The sequence below is a fragment of the Castor canadensis genome, chromosome 13, assembly GCF_047511655.1.
Source record: "Castor canadensis chromosome 13, mCasCan1.hap1v2, whole genome shotgun sequence".
Taxonomy (NCBI): Eukaryota; Metazoa; Chordata; class Mammalia; order Rodentia; family Castoridae; genus Castor; species Castor canadensis.
In genome coordinates this window covers 43245278-43258405 of record NC_133398.1, presented here as the reverse complement: position 1 = coordinate 43258405, position 13128 = coordinate 43245278, and the positions used below count along the sequence as shown (strand labels likewise).

General features: G+C 34.6%; 1 protein-coding gene across 42 annotated transcripts in view; it reads right to left on the bottom strand.

Moving 5' to 3' along the window:
- Window positions 1-13128, bottom strand: part of Lingo2 (leucine rich repeat and Ig domain containing 2) — a 1208229-nt gene that overhangs the window by 1141258 nt on the left and 53843 nt on the right. The window contains exon 2 of one of the 42 annotated variants that reach the window (XM_074051644.1): window positions 449-556. The exons of the other annotated variants lie outside the window; for them this stretch is intronic. The gene's annotated coding sequence lies outside the window, so the exon portion shown is untranslated. The remainder of the gene's footprint in view (window positions 1-448; window positions 557-13128) is intronic. 42 annotated transcript variants of the gene reach the window in all.

Sequence of the window (13128 nt, the reverse complement as noted above, 5' to 3'; positions counted from 1 at the left end):
TTAAAGTATTACGTACTCACATATGAAAATGGAAAATGAGACCTATTGAAACTTTTCTAAGAATGGGAGGAGGGGGAATAAAGGGGAATGTTGAAGAGAGTGAACTGACTAAGATATATTGTAAGTACTTCTGTAACTTGAAAATGTACCCCAGTACAATAATATTATAATAAAATATAATAAAAAATTTTAAAATAAGTTACGCTTTTACCACTAACCTATCATGTGTCCCTGAAAATGTCATTTAACATTCATACCTTTAAGGTTCCTCGTCATTAATATAAGACTCAGATGACATACTGTAAATACAGACTGTGTACAATAGGTATAACCTTATATTATGCCAAGTAAGCTTTCCAAGCTTCTTATGAAATTAGTCTCAATAAAGATTTATAAAATACTATTCTTCATTTTAAAATACAAATGTAAAAAGATTGATTTTACTCACTGTATTAAACCACAGTCATATGTGCTACTTCGTTGCAGGAATTTTTGTACTTTAAGAATCTTCCATCTTGTGTACAGAAGTTGAGCCATCAATTTCACAGCTAGGTATCTACCCAAAAGAAATGATAACATATCTACTAAAAAGATTTATGTAAGTATCTTCTTATAAAACCTTATTCATAACAGCCCCAAACTAGAACCAGCCCACATGTCAGTAACATGTTGCATTGGCATATAATGCAATACTATGTAGCAATAGAAAGGAGTAAACTACTGATACGTGCAACTTGGATAAATCTCAAAAACATATGTAGTGAAATAAGCCTTCTACAAAAGAGTACCTAGTGCATGATTCTATTAATGTGGACTTCTAGAATAGTTATAACTAATTTATGTGCGAAAAATAAAATAAAACCCTGTCAGAAACTGATTGCCTCTGGAATGGGTAGGATCGGGTACTGACTGAGAGGAACCACAAAAAACTTTCTGTGATGATGGATATATTTACTCTCTGTATTGACAACAGTTTGGGTAAGGTGGGTGCTATGGACTCATTCTTTGTTGCCACATCATTCTTTTGTTGAAGCCTTAATCTCCAATGTGACTGTATGTGGAGACAGAGCTTTTAGAAAGTAGTTAAGGTTAACTGAGGTCATAAGGGTGAGGTCCTAATCTGATAGGATTGGTGCCTTGTAAGAACAGGAAAATCTCACATATGGTCATGACATCACAGTGAGAAGGCAGCCATTTGCAATGTAGGAAGAGAGCTCTCACCAGAACTGTGCCTGTACATTAATCTTGGATTCCCAGCCGTTAGAACTATGAGAAAATAAATGTTGAAACCAAAAAAAAAAAAAACTTAATGGTCATAGAGTTGCATTTTGAATAATATGGAAAAGGAAGAAAAGTCAAGACTTGCAACTCTATCTTATCAGTGCTTCTTCCAACTAAAAGCTATTGGAAATTTGAAAATTTATTGTTCTTTCCTACTTAAGACCTTCTCAGATGGCTAAGAACCAGCACTGGTCTGATTCCCTGAACATAGTGGAATTTCAACAAACAAGTATTCATTTCATTTCTTGCAGTATACACTCTAGGAACATATAAATTCTATTATTTCACAGACTAATTCAATATCCTCCTGTCTAGGGTTCCCTGACTCTAATTTAACAATACTTCCAGTCTATCACAACACAGCCATGTTAACCTTTTCAAAGCATTAATAGGTATCAATAAACACCTCTTATTGATGAAGTCATAATACTGGCCATCTTTTAAATAAAAGCATTCATAGGTGGAAAGAGTAAATTTTTCATTTTCTTGCTAGAATTAAAAAGAAAATTGGGAAATGCTATGCTATATTCTTTCTTACACTGTTTTATTTTTTCTGATATACTTTCTTAAATATAATTGAGCTTAATTATTATCACTAGTTACCTTATTCTTACATATTTTTCTCAATATGTAAAAGTACTTTGAAATATATTCTATTTCATTTTTTTAAAGAATTATCAAAATTGTTAACACTCAGAAGATTCCTATGTGACTTGACATCATCACACAGGGACTTGGTGTTATGGTCAGAACAAAAGAATTAGTCCATTTCTGACTCTTAGCCCACCAGTTTTACAAAGTATAAAATGTCAAAGAAATAACATCTCCCTTACTAGCCCATGTAACTGACACACTTATTTCTTGGCCCAACAGGAAAATATTTCATGGAAATAGCTCTACATTAACTTCTCATTGATAAAGAATGTTCCTAAAAAGTTTCTAATTCATTACTATTAGTCTTTCTATCATTGCAAATATGAGTATTTTTTTTCCCCAAACAGGGCAGAATTTCAGGGTCATGTTTATTAATGCCATACAAAAATCTTATTGGGTCCCCTTATGCAATGAGATCTATTTAATGCCCATCTGTTTTTTTTTTCTTTTATTATTCATATGTGCATACAAGGCTTGGGTCATTTCTCCCTCCTGCCCCCACCCCCTCCCTTACCACCCACTCCGCCCCTTTGATAAGCTGCTAAAAATGCTATTAACAGATGAATACACCACTGCTGTTGCTGTATTTTAGCAAGCTACAGGAAGTAACAAGAATTAATTTATCTCTGTAAGAGTCTTCTCTCAACCTTCTGAAGTGAAGTCAGTGTATACCACAGCTTATGTTATAAAATCATCTTGAACAAACCCTGTAAATTTGCTAAAAATCTATGAAGGTGCATTTTGCGTGTGTGTGTGTGTGTGTGTGTGTGTGTGTGTGTGTGTGTGTGTATAAGAGGGAGAAACAGAGAGAGAGAGATTCATTGCATATTTCTTTTTTATTTTTATTTTTTTAGTATCAGCAATGGGATCTTTATTCTATCTGGCCAGAGAATGATCACATTTCAGATTCTCATTTTAATTCTCTGCCTTCTAAGGCTACATCTATTACCAACTGTTTTATTTCTTATTTATTTCTTTTTGTTGTTTTATTATTCATATGTGCATACAAGGCTTGGGTCATTTCTCTCCCCTGCCCACACCCCCTCCCTTACCACCCACTCCACTCCCTCCCTCTCTCCCCCACCACCTCAATACCCAGCAGAAACTATTTTGCCCTTATCTCTAATTTTGTTGAAGAGAGAGTATAAGCAATAATAGGAAGGAACAAGGGTTTTTGCTGGTTGAGATAAGGATAGCCAAACAGGGAGTTGACTCACATTAATTTCCTACGCATGTGTGTCACCTTCTAGGTTAATTCTTTTTGATCTCACCTTTTCTCTAGTTCCTGGTCCCCTTTTCCAATTGCCCTCAGTTGCTTTTAAGGTATCTGCTTTAGTTTCTCTGCGTTAAAGGCAACAAATGCTAGCCAATTTTTTAGGTGTCTTATCTATCCTCACCCCTCTCTTGTGTGCTCTCACTTTTATCATGTGCTCAAAGTCCAATCCCCTTTTTGTGTTTGCCCTTGATCTAATGTCCACATATGAGGGAGAACATACGATTTTTGCTCTTTTGGGCCAGGCTAACCTCACTCAGAATGATGTTCTCCAATTCCATCCATTTATCAGTGAATGATAACATTTTGTTATTCTTCATGGCTGCATAAAATTCCATTGTGTATCGATACCACATTTTCTTAATCCTTTCGTCAGTATTGGGGCATCTTGGCTGTTTCCATAACTTGGCTGTTGTGAATAGTGCCGCAATAAACATTGGTGTGCAGGTGACTCTGGAGTAACCTGTGTCACAGTCTTTTGGGTATATCCCCAAGAGTGGTATTGCTGGATCAAATGGTAGATCAATGTCTAACTTTTTAAATAGCCTCCAAATTTTTTTCCAGAGTGGTTGTACTAGTCTACATCCCCACCAACAGTGTAAGAGGGTTCCTTTTTCCCCTCATCCTCGCCAACACCTGTTGTTGGTGGTGTTGCTGATGATGGCTATTCTAACAGGGGTGAGGTGGAATCTTAGTGTGGTTTTAATTTGCATTTCCTTTATTGCTAGAGGTAGTGAGCATTTTTTCATGTGTTTTTTGGCCATTTGAATTTCTTCTTTTGAGAAAGTTCTGTTTAGTTCACTTGCCCATTTCTTTATTGGTTCAATTTAGTTTTTTAAGTTCCCTATTTATTCTGGTTATCAGTCCTTCGTCTGATGTATAGTTGGCAAATGTTTTCTCCCACTCTTTGGGTGTTCTCTTCAGTTTAGAGACCATTTCTTTTGAAGAACAGAAGCTTTTTAGCTTTATGAGGTCCCATTTATCTATGCTATCTCTTAGTTGCTGTGCTGTTGGGGTTTCGTTGAGAAAGTTCTTACCTATACCTACTACATCCAGAGTATTTCCTACTCTTTCCTGTATCAACCTTAGAGTTTGGGGTCTGATATTAAGATCCTTGATCCATTTTGAGTTAATCTTGGTATAGGGTGATATACATGGATCTAGTTTCAGTTTTTTGCAGACTGCTAACCAGTTTTCCCAGCAGTTTTTGTTGAAGAGGCTGCTATTTCTCCATCGTATATTTTTAGCTCCTTTGTCAAAGACAAGTTGGTTATAGTTGTGTGGCTTCATATCTGGGTCCTCTATTCTTTCCACTGATCTTCATGTCTGTTTTTGTGCCAGTACCATGCTGTTTTTATTGTTATTGCTTTGTAATATAGTTTGAAGTCAGGTATCGTGATACCTCCTGTACTGTTCTTTTGACTGAGTATTGCCTTGGCTATTCGTGGCTTCCTGTGTTTCCATATAAATTTCACAGTAGATTTTTCAATCTCTTTAATGAATGTCATTGGAATTTTGATGGGAATTGCATTAAACATTTAGATTACTTTGGGGAGTATCGACATTTTTACTATGTTGATTCTACCAATCCATGAGCATGGGAGATCTCTCCACTTTCTATAGTCTTCCTCAATCTCTTTCTTCAGAAGTGTATAGTTTTCCTTGTAGAGGTCTTTCACATCTTTTGTTAGGTTTACTCCTAGGTATTTGATTTTGTTTGAGGCTATTGTAAATGGAATTGTTTTCATACATTCTTTTTCAGTTTGCTCATTGTTAGTGTATAGAAATGCTAATGATTTTTCTATGTTGATTTTATATCCTGCTACCTTGCTATAGCTATTGATGATGTCTAGAAGCTTCTGAGTAGAGTTTTTTGGGTCTTTAAGGTATAGGATCATGTCATCTGCAAGTAGGGATATTTTGACAGTTTCTTTACCTATTTGTATTCTTTTTATTCCTTCTTCTTGCCTAATTGCTCTGGCTAGGAATTCCAGTACTATGTTCAATAGGAGTGGAGATAGTGTTAATGCCCATCTGTTAAATGAGCATGGTATGAAGAGTTTCCTCTTTCCTGCACTAAAGCATGACATTCAGCAGAGGAAGATTTGTTGCCATTACAGTTAATAATGTAAGACTCTACACTTAAAAACTTTAATCGCTACAGATTTACATTCAAGAGGATGATTTCATTATTTTCTTTGATGACAATAGGATTTGAGTCAGTCTTTTAAAATATAATTACTAATGACAATGGCTTACTTATTTCACTAATTTTTCTAATATATAAGCTATATAAATCCTTTGTGTTCCAACTAATACTCTTTTTTGAAATAAATTTCTCAGTGACAATGCAGCATATTTTCATAGAAGACATGTAAATATATCTGGAAAAAAATCTTAACTAAAGCTGTCTGTTGTCAATAACCCCCTCACATATAATCACTTGCTTCTTAAAACTTTTTAAAATAAATCTCTCCTTTTTCATCAAATAATGCATTCCAACCATCTAAATTTTGGAAAATATACAGTATTACATCTTAAGAAATAATAGTATAATAGTATTTTGGTATACTATAATTATAATATTATAATAGTATAATAGTATTTTGGTATAGAAATAGTATCTGGCTATCTACAGAACCATATATGAAATAACCAATGATTAATAAAATTAGCTGTAAGATAGAGGACTAGAAAAATTAAAGGACAAACCAAGGAACAGATATTTTTCACTCAACATTGTATCATAAAAAGTTCCAAAGTCATTGATAATTTTCTAAGTTACATATTTTGATGATTTTATGACAATCTACCATTTATAGTTTTTAAACATTTTCTTATTGCATACTTTATAAAGTTGTTCAATCTATAAATCTTTTCATAATACTTTGAGGAATATCTGTAAAGGTACCTTTTTCCTATCATATTGATTGACATATAGATAGATACACTTGAATTTACAATGACAAAGGTATAAATCTTTAAGAGATTTAGTTTCATAATACTAGATTATCTTTCAGAACTGGCAAATTAATTGTATCTGCTTACTTTTCTAATTATGATATACATTAGAGGGTAACAAAAATCCTTACCAGCCTTTCTTTTTTCTTTTTCTGTGATCTTCTATTTGATAGATTCTAATTTTTCTTACTGTTTTGGACATTTTTAAAGTATAAATGAGGGAATTTTTAAGTCATATTTATAAGAATTTGTTGAGTTTGTTTATATTTTCTGCTTATGGTTAAAAATTTTGTGTGGCTGCCATCATGCATATGTATGGCTAATATCTTCATTTATTAATTGTTTTTGATACTTTTTGTCCTGATTTACACACACAAAAGGTAAATCTCATACTGTTTCCTGATACAGGATGAAAGTTTCTTCTGAATTTAAAAATATAGAGGATTGCTTAAACAGGTTTGAATGGAAGCAGACATTTTGACATAAAGTTTTCTTCTTAACCATTTCTAAGTGTACAGAGCAATAGAAGTAAGTGCATCCACACTTTTGCAACCCATCTCCAGAATATTGTTATCTTCAAAATTGAAACTGTTCATATCCAAGAATCTACTCCCCATTTTCCCCTCCTCCAGCCTCGGGAAGTCATCATTCTGCTTCCCATTTCTGTGCATTTGATTACTCTGAATAACTCCTAGAGGTATCTGTCTTTTAGTGAATGAAGCTTATTTCACTTTGTGCAATGTTCTCTCAAGTTTCACCATGTGGTAACTGTGGTAGAATTCCCTTCATTTATTAGGCTTAGACATCTTACTTTTAACAGTCCCTTGGATCACTTGGCATGGCAAGGACACTACTGAAACAGTCTTCCCCAATTACCACACTTTGAGATGCCTCTCATTCCTACCCATTCTCTTCCCTACTCTCACCCACACTCTTTTTCAAAAGAAGAATCGCTAACTCCAATCCCTAGGGACATACTCAAATTCATTATAAATCCAAGATGGAAATTTGGGTAGAAGAATTGACATTGCTTGGGTTTTACCATCATATCATTCTGCAACTTCTTCTCAATAGGATTTTTCTCTTTAGCATATAAACTTGCTGAAATTTCCTAATCTCACAAACTTGAAATAAATTATGTCTTTCCAGGAATCTTACACTGCAGTTACTGTCTCTTCTCTTCTTCCTCTTCTCTCTCCCTTGTTCTTCCTTCTCCTTCTCTCCCTCACTCTCCCCTAACAATTTTGCCTTCAAAAACTTAGTTTGTAAATGTTGTCACTACTTCTTGATCTCCTGTGCTTTCACTTTTTATCTGTAACTCTTTAGAAGTTATTTTGCTCCAAAGTAACTAATATTTTCCTCTGTAAAAATATTTGGGGCAGTACTGGTATTGGAACTTGGGGCTTCAGCTTGCTAGGCAAGTGCTCTGCTATTTAAGCTACACCTCCAGCCTTGCTCTATGAAATTAAATTGATATTTAGGAGTAAATTGCACAGTTCCTTATCATTTCTTCTTAAAATATTTCATTATTATTGATTTCAATGGTCTTTTCTCTCTGTTGGTTGCCCCCCCCAGATGTTTTTCTTAATTATTTATTTCTTCATCCTCCTTTTTCTAAATACTCTTATCCAGGCTGTCAGTTCACAGCCTGTTTGACTGGATAATCTCACACACTCATGAAAGGCATAATCAAGAACCAGGGTCTAAATAGGCATTTCTGTTCTATAATCATATCCATAATACAACTGCTTTGTTGAGATCCACATTATCTTGACTGTCCCAAGCACATTTCAAATTCAACTGTACTGAACTGCATATCATTTGTAGGAATTCTACAAGTATTTCTTATGTGGAAAAATGACTAAGTGAATAAGTGAAGGTTATATTTGTATACAGAGAGATGTATTTGTCTTTGTAACTTCAATTTTCATCTCAGTACAATCAGTTCTCTGGATGTCCAATTCCTTTCCAGTGCTAGAAAACACAGGAAACCCAGAGATTCAGTACTGTGGAAAACATTATCCCAATTGCAACTACTTGAATCCTGCTCAGGATACTATTTCTTAACTTTACCCTGTCCATGATATTTTTAGGAGAGAACTGATGAAACTGAAGCTTCAGATGTTCCCACAGGAGACACTGTTTAATGATGACATTAACTAGTGACCTTTTCCCATTTAGAAGTTCAGTCTTATCAGTAATTAGAGGAAGGAGTGAAATGAACCCTAATAATTCTCCCAGACCTTACACTTTATGAATCTAGGTTGAGGATTTGATAGCTCACAAAGCACTTTTCACACATATTTCCTTAAGCTTCATAAATTATCATACCTGTCTGACTTAAAGTTAAATAAATTAAAGGTTAGAAATTGGTAAGTTTATCAGGAAGAAGTATTCATGAGGAAAAGCACACTATTATACTTTTGATAACATCAATTGCAGGGAAAAAGAAGGGGTATGTGTATTGGTATAAACTCATAAAAAGACCAAGCTATCATGTACCCATAGAATACACTGCTGCAACTGACTTTGCCTACTTTTCATTTATTCTATAACCTAATAAAATACATGAGAGTTTTGGCTCAAAACTTGATCAAACCTTCAGCCTATAAGTCATCTAAGTATCTTTCCGTGTAGAAGCCTGAGATTCTGAACTTTCTTTGATGTCTCACACGATGAATCTGAAATGAGAATGTGGGGTGAGATGATAATGATATTTTTAGTAGTAAGATTTAAAAGCCACACTATAAGGTTCTGTTCATGATCCCTTGTCTTATTATTTATATGATATGAGGCAAATACTGAATCTACATGTACCTCAATTATCTGATTTATAAAATGAAGAAGATAATGAAAACATAGACCTTACAGGACTGCTATAAAGATAAAATTGCATCATCATAGAATATTATCCAAATGGTGTCTGGGAAATAATGAATTCTTGGTCGGTATAATAATTAGCATTAGGTGAAGTTCTCATATAGCTCCAGCTTTATTTTCATAGTTTATCTAACAAAGCTAATTATGAATTATATAATACTACTCAAGAGACAGTCTTATTCTGATGCAGTCTCAAATGACTACTCCAGGAAAATAAAACTCTTCAAAAGTTAGAAGGGATAGACAATATAATTAAAATATATGACAATAGGCTTATTTTATTATTAACACTATGTATCATAAATTTCCCTAAATTACAAAACTGTTCCTTTGGTTAGAATCCATTAAAAGTTTTCTTCCTCATTTTTACCAATAGTCCAAACCATATGGGCACACATTCAAGGTCCACATTACACATTTGACCTTGCCTCCCACCACTGACCTTCACTCACTATTCAGTCCAGTTGGACAGGCTACTTGTAGATGTGCCCATTCATCCCATGTTGTCCTATACAGCTACTAATTGAAGAGTACATAGCGTCCCATTTAAAAAATATTCTAGCTAAATGTTTTATTTCACTCTCCTATATTTGGCACATATTCATTTTTAAAGTACTGTGCCTGAGATAGTCACAGGTGAATATATAGCACATTAATAATATCCATATATCACTTATGTAGCACTTTGTAAGGGTGGTTTTCTTTGTATATTATATACTCCTATGATGTAACCATCGTTGCTGTCATTTTGTAAATAAGCAGTTTAAGACTCAAAGTAGGTAAGTAATTAATCCAAGATCATACAAACTTTGCAACACCACAACTAAATTGTTATATAATTTACTTTTAAATTGTTAATCTAAAATAACGACATCATTTTTGTGGTAGGAAGCTTCTGAAATAGAAACTATTATTCCCACCTCCTGTTACACGCTGAAATGATCCTTTCTAAATATGGAAAACACATGACTGGTAACTTTCTTGTAACAAATGAAGGAAGTCTCTTCTGAGGTAGTCTGCTAAATATTGTGATTTCTGTCTTGCTCTCTCACTTGCTCACTTTAGTGATGCCAGCTGCTACTGTGTTAAGCTACTTGTGGAGATGCTCATAAGACAAAGAGCTTAGGGCATCCTCCATCCAACAACCAGGAAAAAACATATGTAGTTTCCTCAGTTCAATAATCCACAAGGAACTGAATCCATTCAGCAATCACATGAGTGAGTTTGGACACAGACTCATCCCTAGACAAGCTTTGGCCTGCCTATACCTTGATTATAGCTTTACAATAAAACTGGATTCTGCCAAACCATAACCATAATCAGATTCCTAAGCTGTAGGAAGCAAGATAATAAAAGCACTTATCTTAAGTCTCTGGGTATTAGATTCATTTGTCATATAACTATGAATAACTAATACAAATTATGAGTATTAATATATACTTTATGGTCATTGACAATGCTAAATGGGATTATTTTACCTACAGTAGCATTTGATAATAGTTCAACAATATATGAATTGATTTCCTTCATTAGAAATCTAGAAATGACTTAAGAGGCTCCTGAATCTAAGGTAAGTGCAAAAGCAGACATGTCAAAGCCAGCAGAAAAATTTGTGGGTTTCATTTTGTGGTTACTCTTCCCTTTACACTATGTGCAATTGGGAGAAAATTATCAAGTTTCTCCTTGAGAAGCAAAGGAGTCTGGCTTTGGAGAGGGATGTCTAAAGGACTAGTTTCTGCCTTGCTGGTTCAAGGTTTTGATGGGATATGGCATACTCTAGACACCTGAGGACCACTGAGCACAAAAATAAACTGAGTGGCGAGCCATTGTTTTGGAGCATTAGCAATACTATAGACAAATGCCAACACAGCGCAGTGGCTTCTGTCCCAGGAAAAAGAGAACAGAGAATGTATGAGATGTTTCAGGTTTGCATGGGGCCATTTGAGGGACTGGATTCTGTCTCATGCTGACAGGATTCAGCATGCTCTAACTGTTCTGAGAACAAAAAAGAAATGGGCAATTTATATCAGCTGTTGACACCAGCAAAGAAAGCAAGAGATTATGGATCCCTAAAAAAGAAATTGGCAAATCTCTTTCTCACTAATAGTATGGAGAAGATTCATCCACAAGAACATTGCAGAATCAATAGTTGTGCTAATTGGTGGAGGCGTTTTCCTTCATGAAGCCAATCTGTAAAGACTGAGAGAGGCAGCTATTTGTTCATATACTTGGAACCCAGAACAGAGTAAGAAGGCACATGAAGGGTCTAGGAAGGAAACACTGTCTATCTAAAGAAATGAAATAAATCTTCAGAAACTGACCTTAAAGAAACTGAGGTACAGATGCTCCTTGATTTATAATAGGGTTATATCCCACTGAAACCATACTAAGTTGAAAATATCAAAGCCAAAGTTGCATTTAGCACACCTCACCTACAGAACAGCCTAACTTAGCTATAAACTACAGCATTGCTTGATTACTGTCAGGATTGTGTGACTGGCTAGAATCTGTACCTGTCAGTTTCTGGCATCACTAGAGAATTAAACAGCAGATAACCTATTTGAGAACAAATTAAAATTCAACAAGCAAGGTTCAGTTTCTACTCCATACATATCACCTCTACACTGTTGGAAGTAGAAATACCACAAATTAAACCATAATAAGTCAGGAATGATATGTATGAATTACTTGACAAAAGTACTCAAAATAACCATCACAAAGACTCCACAAGCTTCTTAAACTTATGCATTAACAAAATTGGAATATCTACAGTGACAGAAAATAAACAACCAAACAAAATTTAAAGCTGAAGAAAACAATTGGTACTGTAAAACAGTGTGCATACAGTTAACAACGTTTACGCTGCACACTTAAAAAATTTGTAAATAGAGAGGATTTCATGCTGTATGTTTTTACCACATATCAAAACAAAACTGAAGTTAAATACAACCTGTACCTGCTTATTAGCAGATGCCTAGTTAATTAGGTAATTCCTTAGTTGTTTCAGAGTTTTGGAGGAACAATGGGTTGTTGACACCTACCATCCCATGGAAGTAACACAAGAAAACTCAAATAATTTTAAGCAAGTAATAAGTTTAAAAACTTCATCAGTGAATGTAAATGCTTAAAAACAGCAGTTATAGAATCTGGCCAATTTTAGTAGAAAGGAATTATCAGAAGTTCATTAGAGGTGTGTATCTCAGTTCATAGAGCTGGCTGAAGGCTTGAAAACCAGCTAAGCAACAGGCAGGTGTACAATAAAACCAGACCAGCAATCTCAGAGCAGGTGCAGTGCACTCGGAACCCACTGCCCTTGCCACCACTACTAGAGGATGACTGCTCTCTCTATCATACCATCAGACAGAGAGTCAAAATCCTGTGACAACACACATAATTGACTGAATTTATCTCTGTCGGAATACAGGGGAAGCATATAGTGTCCAGCAGGGGTCATCAAGAATTATCCTCTCTCCCAGATACTAGTAACAGGAAAAATTAAAAATTTGTCAAGAATTAAAAACCTCACAAATAACTGTAAGTTGAATTTTATTGTTTTTTCTGTCTCCACGCTTACAAATTATTTGTTACTTTTCGTTTATTTTAAAACAGACATTACCATGTTTTGGACACTGATAGTTTACCATCTGCATTGCTTGTGGTGTGTTTAGAGCACAAAGGAGGATAGTAGATATTGGGCATTTCCTATGCCCAATGTCATATGTCAAATGTTCCTATGTCAGATGTTTTGTTTATTTTTATTCCTTTAATTTCAAAGGTATTTCTAGATAATTTACATGAAATAGAGCTGAAGTTGTGGCAGCTGTTGCTCATTATAAATCATTTTAAGAATCTCCTACATGTAATTATATCTTCACATTGTACAAATGTCATCAGCCATACAGTTTGTTGGAGGCACACACTGTGGTGATTCAGGTGTGGAGATGGAAGTCCATCTGGCCAATTATCCTTGCTGTTATATATATTCTCTATATATTTGAGTAAAAAATATCTAGAGCTAGATCCAAAAGGTTATGATAGTCTTATAGTTCTTCCAAAATAAGAAGGAAGAAAATACCATA